The sequence below is a fragment of the Dama dama genome, chromosome 21 (assembly GCF_033118175.1).
Source record: "Dama dama isolate Ldn47 chromosome 21, ASM3311817v1, whole genome shotgun sequence".
In the NCBI taxonomy this organism is placed as follows: domain Eukaryota; kingdom Metazoa; phylum Chordata; class Mammalia; order Artiodactyla; family Cervidae; genus Dama; species Dama dama.
The window spans coordinates 33,960,952-33,970,081 of NC_083701.1; the positions used below are offsets into that span (position 1 = coordinate 33,960,952).

Genomic DNA, 9,130 nt, shown 5'->3' on the forward strand with positions numbered 1-9,130 from the left:
AAAAAGAAAAAACAAAAAATTTCAGAGCAGTTTTATGTTCACAGCAAAATTGATTGGCAGGTATACAGATTTCCCATAAACTCCCCTCCACCACACATACACTGCTCCCCAATTATGAACATCCCCCACCGGAGTGGTATGTTTGTTACAATACAATTGCATTTTTATATATTTTAGAAACAGAAAATGAAAACTTGAAACGTAAACTGAAAAGCTGTTTTGCAATATCCATTAAAGCTGAGTATTTCTGCTTTATGACCCAGTAATTCCACTCCTAAGTATATTTCCAGTAGAAGTCAATGACAGATGAATGAATAAACTACAGTATTTTTACACAATGGAATACTATATGGAAGTGAAAATGAATGAATGAGTGATAAAAAAATAATACAGTACAATATGAGAATCACAGCACACTTGTGTACTGTAATAAGTAAGAACTGGTCAGGTGTTGATCTCATCTCACTTAACACAAAAGTTCATGTGGGTAGGTTGACAGGGAGTCTTAGAACAGGATGTAGGTTCTAGATCATAATCTAAACCCATAAACAGTGTTACTTAAACACTTGGTTAGTTGGTTGGTTGGTCACATCTTTTTATTTGGCAACCCACTTTAGTATTCTTGCCTGAAAAATCCCATGAACAGAGGAGCCTGGTGGGCTGTAGTCCAGAAGGTCTCAAAGAGTCAGACAAGACTGAGTGACTAAGCATGTAAGGATATAACCTAAAAATTGCCATTTTAACCTTTTTTAAGTGTACAATTCAGTGGCGTTAAGTACATGCACACTGTTTTCAACCACTGCCCATCTCCAGAACGTTCTCATGAAAATATTCTGGACATGGTATTAAGGACTCAGTTTCCAACTCAAGGAATTTCTAAGATCCCATGTATCAGGGAGCTAAAGCACACTCAGAGGGAAAAAAGCTTCCTTCAGTTAAAATGCAAGATTTTTATAAAATCCTGGGTGTGAAGGGGAATGTCTGTGTTCAATGTTAGCTAGGACAGAAAAATACCTTCATCAAAAAGAATGCATCTGAATAACGACTCTTCTTCCTTCGAACCGTCTTCTTGCTTCTTTTGAAACAGGCTTCTATAAAAGTGGACCACTTGACAAATAGTGCTGCTCACCACAGAGCTCTCCTTCTAGCAATATTTCTTGGGCTTTAAAATATAACACTCTGTTTTTATTCAAAACATTTACAGGGTCAATCAATGTTATATTTTAATTAGTCTTTTATTTATGAATGTCAGTTTTTTACATCCTTGATGAAATGCCTACGCTTTTGGTATATTTGTTTTAATTTTTTTAGCTTTTATCCAAGATGATTATGAAGTTTCAGACACACAACTAACTGAAAGATTGCAATTATTCTCTTGCCCTATCCTCAAACTCTAATATCCTAGTTCTTCACTGAGCAGTAGGCATGTGGATATTTGTTGTTCTTTATAGCTGTCACACCTGTTAGAAATATTATTTTGTGTGTATTTAGTATTTAAAAAAAAAACATTTAATAAAAAAAAACTTTTTTTTTTGTTTTTTTTTTTCAAAAAAAAAACTTTTAAACATTCCTTCTGTGTTATATATTTTACTTAAGCATATTCTTTTGTTACAAAATGAGAAAAGCTAATGCTTAGATCTCTTATTTCTTTTGGACTAAGTTTTAAAATAAACTACTAATACTGGAGATTTTCTAATACTCTCAATCCCTGGCTTACATATGGCCAGGGCCAACTAACCACCTAAGACTGGCAAGATTTTTACTTGACTGGAGTTCCCTTTTCTTTTTGCCTCTCCCTAAAGTTTTTCCCACTCAAGTTTCCTCTTCTCCCTCTCTATTTTAAGCCTCACATACAGCTTTTACTTTCCCCTCATTAACAGTGGTTTCATTCACAATACTACCACTTCCTTGTATCTGAACCCTATGCCTCTCAAGAGTTTAGTTGTTTGTTTCAACCTCTACTGCCGTCCTAAGATAAAATACCAAGCACAGGTGAGTTTGAATACTCTTCTGCAGTGTAACCACTAACCTCAAGACTCGCCATTCTAATGTAGACACGCTTAACAGGGTGCCTTTCCAAATACAGCAGATTAAGTTCTAGTTTTCCACAGAAACACATACGATGGTTATGTTCTATTACTATGACTGTGCTATTTTCTGTGTCATAGGTTTTAGCAGGCCAGCTCTGAGAATCTAAACCCCTTGCAAAACCTTGTTTCCACAGAAAAATATGTTCTGCCTCATAACCAATCAATGAACAAGTAAACTTTTGAAATAAATCCATGAGGATTGCCTGTACTTTTCATCTGAGACTTCAAAGCCTTTCACAAAAACATCATTTTTTTTTCTTAAAAACGCCATTTTGCCATAGCTAATGGTTATTAAAGAACTTGCTATGTTCACAGCTAGGAAGTATATATTAACAACCTTTGGACATGGAGTGCCAGAGATAATGCACAAATTATTACCAAGGGTATTGGATATGCTTCTTTCCATTTATTAATTCACTACAAATTTATTGAGTTCTTATTCTGTACAAAGCATTATTCTCAGTACTGGAGACCAAGTAACAAACAAGACAGGCAACAGCCCTATCTTAATGGAATTTACAAATCATGTGGCTCATACTTGGCACTTGGTAAATATTTGTTGAATGAACGATTGAATGTGCCTAAAGAAAACCATTCGCATAGAATAAATATTTATGTTTTGTAAAAAGTAAGTGAAATCATTGAACAGAGGGGTGGCAGAATGCAGAATATAAATTAGACAGGGGGAATGTGCTCCAATGGGGCTTCCCGGTGCTTCAGTAAAGAATCTGCCTACAATGCAGGAGATACAGGAGACGTGGGTTCACTCCCTGGACCAGGAAGATCCCCTGGAGTAGGAAATGGCAACCCACTCCAGTATTCTTGCCTGGAGAATTCTATGGACAGACAGAGCCTGGCGGACTACAGTCCATGGGGTCACAAAGAGTCAGACACAACTGAAGCGACTTAGCACACAGGCATCCTGTGTACAGCTGAAAGCTCACCAACTCCCTAGAAGAGGATCCAAAACCCTTGGGTGATGTTCACTCTTCTTGATATTCTTGTAACTTTATGATGTAAAGTTAACAATATTTAAATATTATGATTTAAAGTTAATACATTTTAGGGGCTACAATACTGGCACTTGCATACCTAAAGCCTGTGCTCTGAAACTAAAGAAGCCACTGCAATGAGAAGCCCACACACCACAACAAAGAGTAACCCCGATCACAACTAGACAAAGTCCACTTGCAGCAACAGACACCCACCACTGCCAAAAAAAAAAATGAATGAATAAATAAATAAATATTAGAATAAAGTTAATACATTTTATGTTACATGATAAGGGGATGGGGGAAGAAAACAAAAGTAGACAGACAGGTAGATACACACATACATACAGACACATACTTATACACACAAGCACATTCACAGCAAAAGAAAAGCAAGAAATACGACAGTTACATCCTCATTTCTGTAACTGGTCACATGGTCATAGCTGGTATTGATAACTGTATTCTTTCACTACCCATTACTTATTCCTTTCATCCTCACCAAGCAACTTGGCTGGTTGTGGTTCTTTTCTCTCTTTTTTTTTAAACTGAGATAGAGTTGATATACAATATTATGTTTCAGGTATATGATCCGTTTGTGTAATAGTGATACACAATTTTTCAAGGTTATATTCCATCCCTTGTCATTATGAAACATTGGCTATATTCCCCGTGCTCTACAGTATATTCTTGTAGCTTATTTATTTTATACATAATAGTTTGTACATCTTCATCACTTTCCCCCATCTTGCCCCTCCCCACTTTCGTCTCCCCACTGGTAACCACTAGTTTGTTCTAAAACTATGGGACACTTCATGAATTTGCGTGTCATCCTTGTGCAGGGCACATGTTAGTCTGCTCTGTATCATTCCAATTTTAATATTTGTACTGCTGAAGCAGCACTGTTTGTGGTTTTTTACCCAGTAGAGTGACCCAGACCTTCATTCACGAAGCAGCTGGGCCATTAATAGAGCTGCCTGAATTAGACTGTTGTAGTTTTCCATTGTGGAGAAGGTAATGGCACCCCACTCCAGTACTCTTGCCTGGAAAATCCCATGGACGGAGGAGCCTGGTAGGCTGCAGACCATGGGGTTGCTACGAGTCCGACACAACTGAGCGACTTCACTTTCACTTTTCACTTTCATGCATTGGAGAAGGAAATGGCAACCCACTCCAGTGTTCTTGCCTGGAGAATCCCAGGGACGGGGGAGTCTGGTGGGCTGCCATCTATGGGGTCCCACAGAGTCGGACGGACACAACTGAAGCAACTTAGCAGCAGCAGCAGCAGTTTTCCATCGACGTTAACCCAGGCTGTGTTACTAAGAGCCCTAACAGATCTCCTGAATTCTAGCCACACCCTTCCTTACCTCCGTTGCTTGTTCAATTTCCCCTTGGCAATCAGGATCAATTGCTCCAGCCATATAGTAAGTAACCTTCTTTTTTGCCTGTTAACTCAGAGGCTTGAGAAGCCCAAAGTGGCCAAGTAACAGTCTTCACTTCCAGTTCTTGGAATCACTGCTGTGTCCCTGGTGGATGCATTCCTCCTTTTGAAACTAAGACCTCTAGACCAGCAGAACTTACGGTAACAGGGACAGGAAGCAAAATTTTTGTCAGTGGATCACTAGAGGTAGTAGTGAGAGGTTCCCCTACCATTTCCATTCCTTGATTCTTAGACCCATCCCCATGAATTCTGGCTATGAGGGAAATATAGCACCATATACTGGTCACCAAGGTAGAGTATACATAACCTCCTGGAAAACCTGGCTTCGGTCCTCTAAAGTAGTGACCCTGAGCTGTTCTTGTATTTAACTTTGTCTTCAAAAGGACTTTCCACTATTCTATCAAGCTAACTGCTTCAGGATGGTTGAAGAATAGAAATCTATGAGGGGGGACCACTGACACACTTCATTTGTCATCAAGTGAGTTCCTCGTTCAGAAGCAATGCTGTGTAAAACCATGATGGTGGATAGGATAGCCCATTCTGTGGCTACCAGGTCACTTCTTTCCCCAGAGATTCTTGTCATTGCCCAATGGGCTCATGAACAATGTAGTCATGGTGACAACATGGACTTCCATTAACCAAGGCCAACCTGGCTATGGCTACCAGAGAGTGTTCAGTCAGCCAGCCATTGAGACTAACACTGAGTCCCCAGTATGGCACCATTCCCAGGGGGAGCAGTCAGCCATCTGGTTGGCAGGTTGCTTACACTGGATCACTTTCATCATGGGAGGGCCAGTGTTGGGTATTCTTGTTGTTGTTTGTTTATTTTTGGCTATGTTGCATGACTTGTGGCATCTTAGTTCCCCAACCAGGAATCGAACCTGAACCCCCAGCAGCGAAAGCACCAAATCCTAACCACTGGACTGCCAGGGATTCCTTCTTTGCAATATTTTGCTTAAAAAAAAAATATATATATATATATATATATATATCAATGAAACAGCAGTTTCAACAATCTAACTCAACTTTTTTTTGTGACCAAAAATCTAGTACTCTATTAACAATACAGTAGTTATAATAATCAAAAATGAAGAAGTCTTATTCATAAATTGCTGTTGGCTGGACCCAGGTTCGATCCCTGGGTTGGGAGGATCCTCTGGAGGAGGAAATGGCAACCCACTCCAGTATTCTTGCCTGGAGAATTCCATGGACTGAGGAGCCTGGCAGGCTACAATCCATGGAGTCACAAAGAGTCAGATATGACTGAGCGATTAACACAGATAAACATACTATCAGCAATGAGATACATCTGTAGTACTAAACTGAGAGCTATATTCAGTATGCTTTCTATCATACTGTTGTCAGTGCCAAGCTGAGAAATTTTGGATCCCCATAGGAATAATTTCAAGATTTCTTATAGTATGGTGGAATTTTATAGGATTTTATAAAGAACAAGATAATCAGATTCTTTACTGAGTAAATTCTCCCAGTGTGTTTGGCTTGATTTCACTGTTGGCTTTTCTTGATCTTTACTAGGTTTTTCATGCTAAATTTTAAATAGGGACATTTTTGCAATTCTTTAAGAAGTTTTATTTCCAGTCTGCTCCCTCCTAAAATTGTTTTTCAAATGAAACAAAATGATATATTTTTTAAATGATATATTTTATAGCATATTTTAAATAAATAATAAACAGATTTTTTGTTAATGGCATATATTTTCCAGTCTCATTCTATTATACACATTACTCTGCTTTTATTTTTCTTCCCTTTAATATATCATTAACTTGTGATATTATTATATATACTTGAACTCTATTTTGGAATGATTATGGTTTCTTCATGAGACATTCTTGAGGTTTTTTGCTTTTTTTCCTTTCCTACAAATTGTTTCTGTTCTACTCTTGGTCTGTCCCATTGGCCCTTTATCATATATTTTTATTGCTTATTTACTTTTAATGTAACTTCGTTAACTATCATTTCCTTTCATTCTGAATGATTTTAAGAAAAATCTCTCAATATGAGTTTTTCTCTTTTACACCAATGTTTCTATGCATGCATACTCAGTTGTGTCTGACTCTTTATGACCCTATGGACCTCAGCCCACCAGGCTCCTCTGTCCATGGGATTTCCCAGGCAAGAATAGAGAAGTGGGTTGCCATTTCCTCCTCCAGGGGATCTTCCCAAGCCAGGGATCAAACTCGCATCTCCTGCTTTGGCAGGTGGATTCTTTGCCACTAAGCCACTTGAACTAGTCTTTGTCATTTCAAGGCCCCCTCAAATTTGACCTCAACTTTAAACAACCTTCCATTTTCTATTGATAAAACTGTGGTGTTAGTCTATACACATAACTTATATAGTGTTTCATGTATAACTTCCAATTAAACAAGAATTATTATAATTTTTTAACTTGGTTTCGATATAATACATGCATACACGTCTCTATCATACCACAGATGGCACTCCCTCATATTTACTAGAGCATTTTTTTTCCTACTAGTAGATAATAAGCCCCATGAAAACAAGAAGCATATGTCAACCTCTAGTGTCTGGCACAGTGTAGTTTTTTTTTGTTTTTTGTTTTTTTTATTTTTTATTTTTTTACAGTGTAGGTTTTTAATGAATGAAGAATAAATGAATAAATGAATGAATGAAAACCATTAGTTGTATAATTTCAGGGGTCTCTTCCAAAAAAATACTTCCCCTGTCAGCCAACTGGACTTATTTTAAAACAAAAATATCCTTAGAAATCACACCCGTTTTAACCTATTCATCCAAGGCAGAAGTTGTCAATCCTGGTTGAGGAAGAGAACCATGTGCTCATCCCAATAAAAATAAATTAGGAGCTCCTACATGATTCTAAGGGCTTCCCTGGTGGCTCAGACAGTAAAGAATCCTCCTGCAATGCGGGAGACCTGGGTTCGGTCCCTGGGTTGGGAAGATCCCCTGGAGGAGGGCAACCCACTCCAGTATTCTTGCCTGGAGAATCCCCAGGGACAGAGGATCCTGGGGGCCTACAAACCATAATGTCGCAAAGCGTGGGACATGACTGAGTGAACACAGTACAGCGCAGGTGATTCTAAAGTGCAGGGAAGGTTGAGAACTGCTAGGCTAAGATAGAAATAACTGATGGCAGGTTCTAAGGTACAAGGAAAGCAAAAAATTAGGATCCTAATGACTTGAGGAGAGAAGTTCTTTGTTGGAGGTAGGGCTTGAGGGGCAAGGAGTTTGCAATGAGCCCAACTTGTCCTCCAAGAGGCTGGAGGTGGCTGGAGACAGAGGTATTTTTTAAAGTATCTATCGTCTTGAAAAATTAAGAGGAAGAGATTATAAGTCCTTTTTAAAGAGACAAACTTTGAAGAGGAAGGAATTTAAAATTTAAATTTAAAAGTGAAGTCAGAGGTTCCAACAATTGCTAATAAAAGGGCCCTTTGAGTTCCTTGGGCTTTTTATAAAAATACTCCCCAGGCTCACAAATACTGCAGGCAGACTGCTTATACAGATGAAAAGTAGAGTCTAAAGAATAAATGTTGACAGCAGAACTTGAGAGAAGAAAAACTGTTTTAAAGAATTAGTAGTCCCCAATTTGTGTCTATACTATAATTACAACAACATAGAAACTATATGTGAATATGTTTTATTTTTATTACTTATTTATCTGTTTACTTAGGTTACACCACGTGGTTTGCAGGATCTTATTTCACCAACCAGGGGTTGAACCCACGCCCTCAATGAGAGCACTGAGTCCTAACCATTAGACAACCAGGGAACTCCCAACTATGTGTGACTATGGATTGAACAAGAAAAGAAGAGTGATGATGTTAGACAACTGGCATGTTGAGGTGTATTGAACTTGAAGCCTGAAGTTCTAGTTCCTACTTTGCTGCTAATCTGCTGTGCTTCCTTGGGCAGGTGTATTCACTTATCTGGGGCTTAATTTCCTGACCTGAAAATTGAAAGCCTCAACTAAATCAGTGTTTCTTGCAAGGTTTCTCTAAAAAGAGTAAATAAATGCAGCCCCAAGGTCAATAAGGGGGAGCCTGAAGCACTCTCTGTAAGTCCAATTTTTTTTTTGAAGTCTCCTATTTTGCCTCAAAAGTCCACATCCCAGTATGTGAATTGCATCTCAGTTAAACAGTTTTTTTTTTTTTTCCCCAAGTTCATGTACTTTATATTCTTTAGTCTTTGTGTTTTTTTTTCTTCTAAATACAGCTGAGCTTGTATTGTATTTTATACTCTGGTTTTTTTCACAAAGTATTATATCTTTCACATTTTATATATGTCATTAAAATGCTGTTCCTTTTCTTTTCATAGCTTTCCAATATTTCATCATATGACCGTATTATGCTGCATTACTGTCTCTTAATTTGGGATATTCATGTTACAGTACAGTATGTTTCTGCCACCAAGCTGCCTTAATTCCAGTCTGCTTGGATCTGTGAAGAGCCTGAGATTTCTTTATAGTTTCTAATTGAATCCTCTGAAGTGCAGAGCTTGGAAAATGAAAAAAATTTTTTTTTCTCTTATTGCTGCCATGTGTGAAGTGGTCTCTTGGTGACGTAAGTTGTAATTCATTCTTTCTTGAGATCTCACTGCTAAAAGTGGGGAAG

At 38.1% G+C, this 9,130-nt stretch overlaps 1 non-coding gene across 1 annotated transcript; it reads right to left on the bottom strand.

Annotated features, from left to right (window-relative positions):
* Positions 1-3,879: 3,879 nt before the first annotated feature.
* Positions 3,880-3,985, bottom strand: LOC133042967 (U6 spliceosomal RNA). The gene has a single exon (XR_009689660.1). It is a non-coding gene; the product is annotated as a U6 spliceosomal RNA (small nuclear RNA).
* Positions 3,986-9,130: the final 5,145 nt, after the last annotated feature.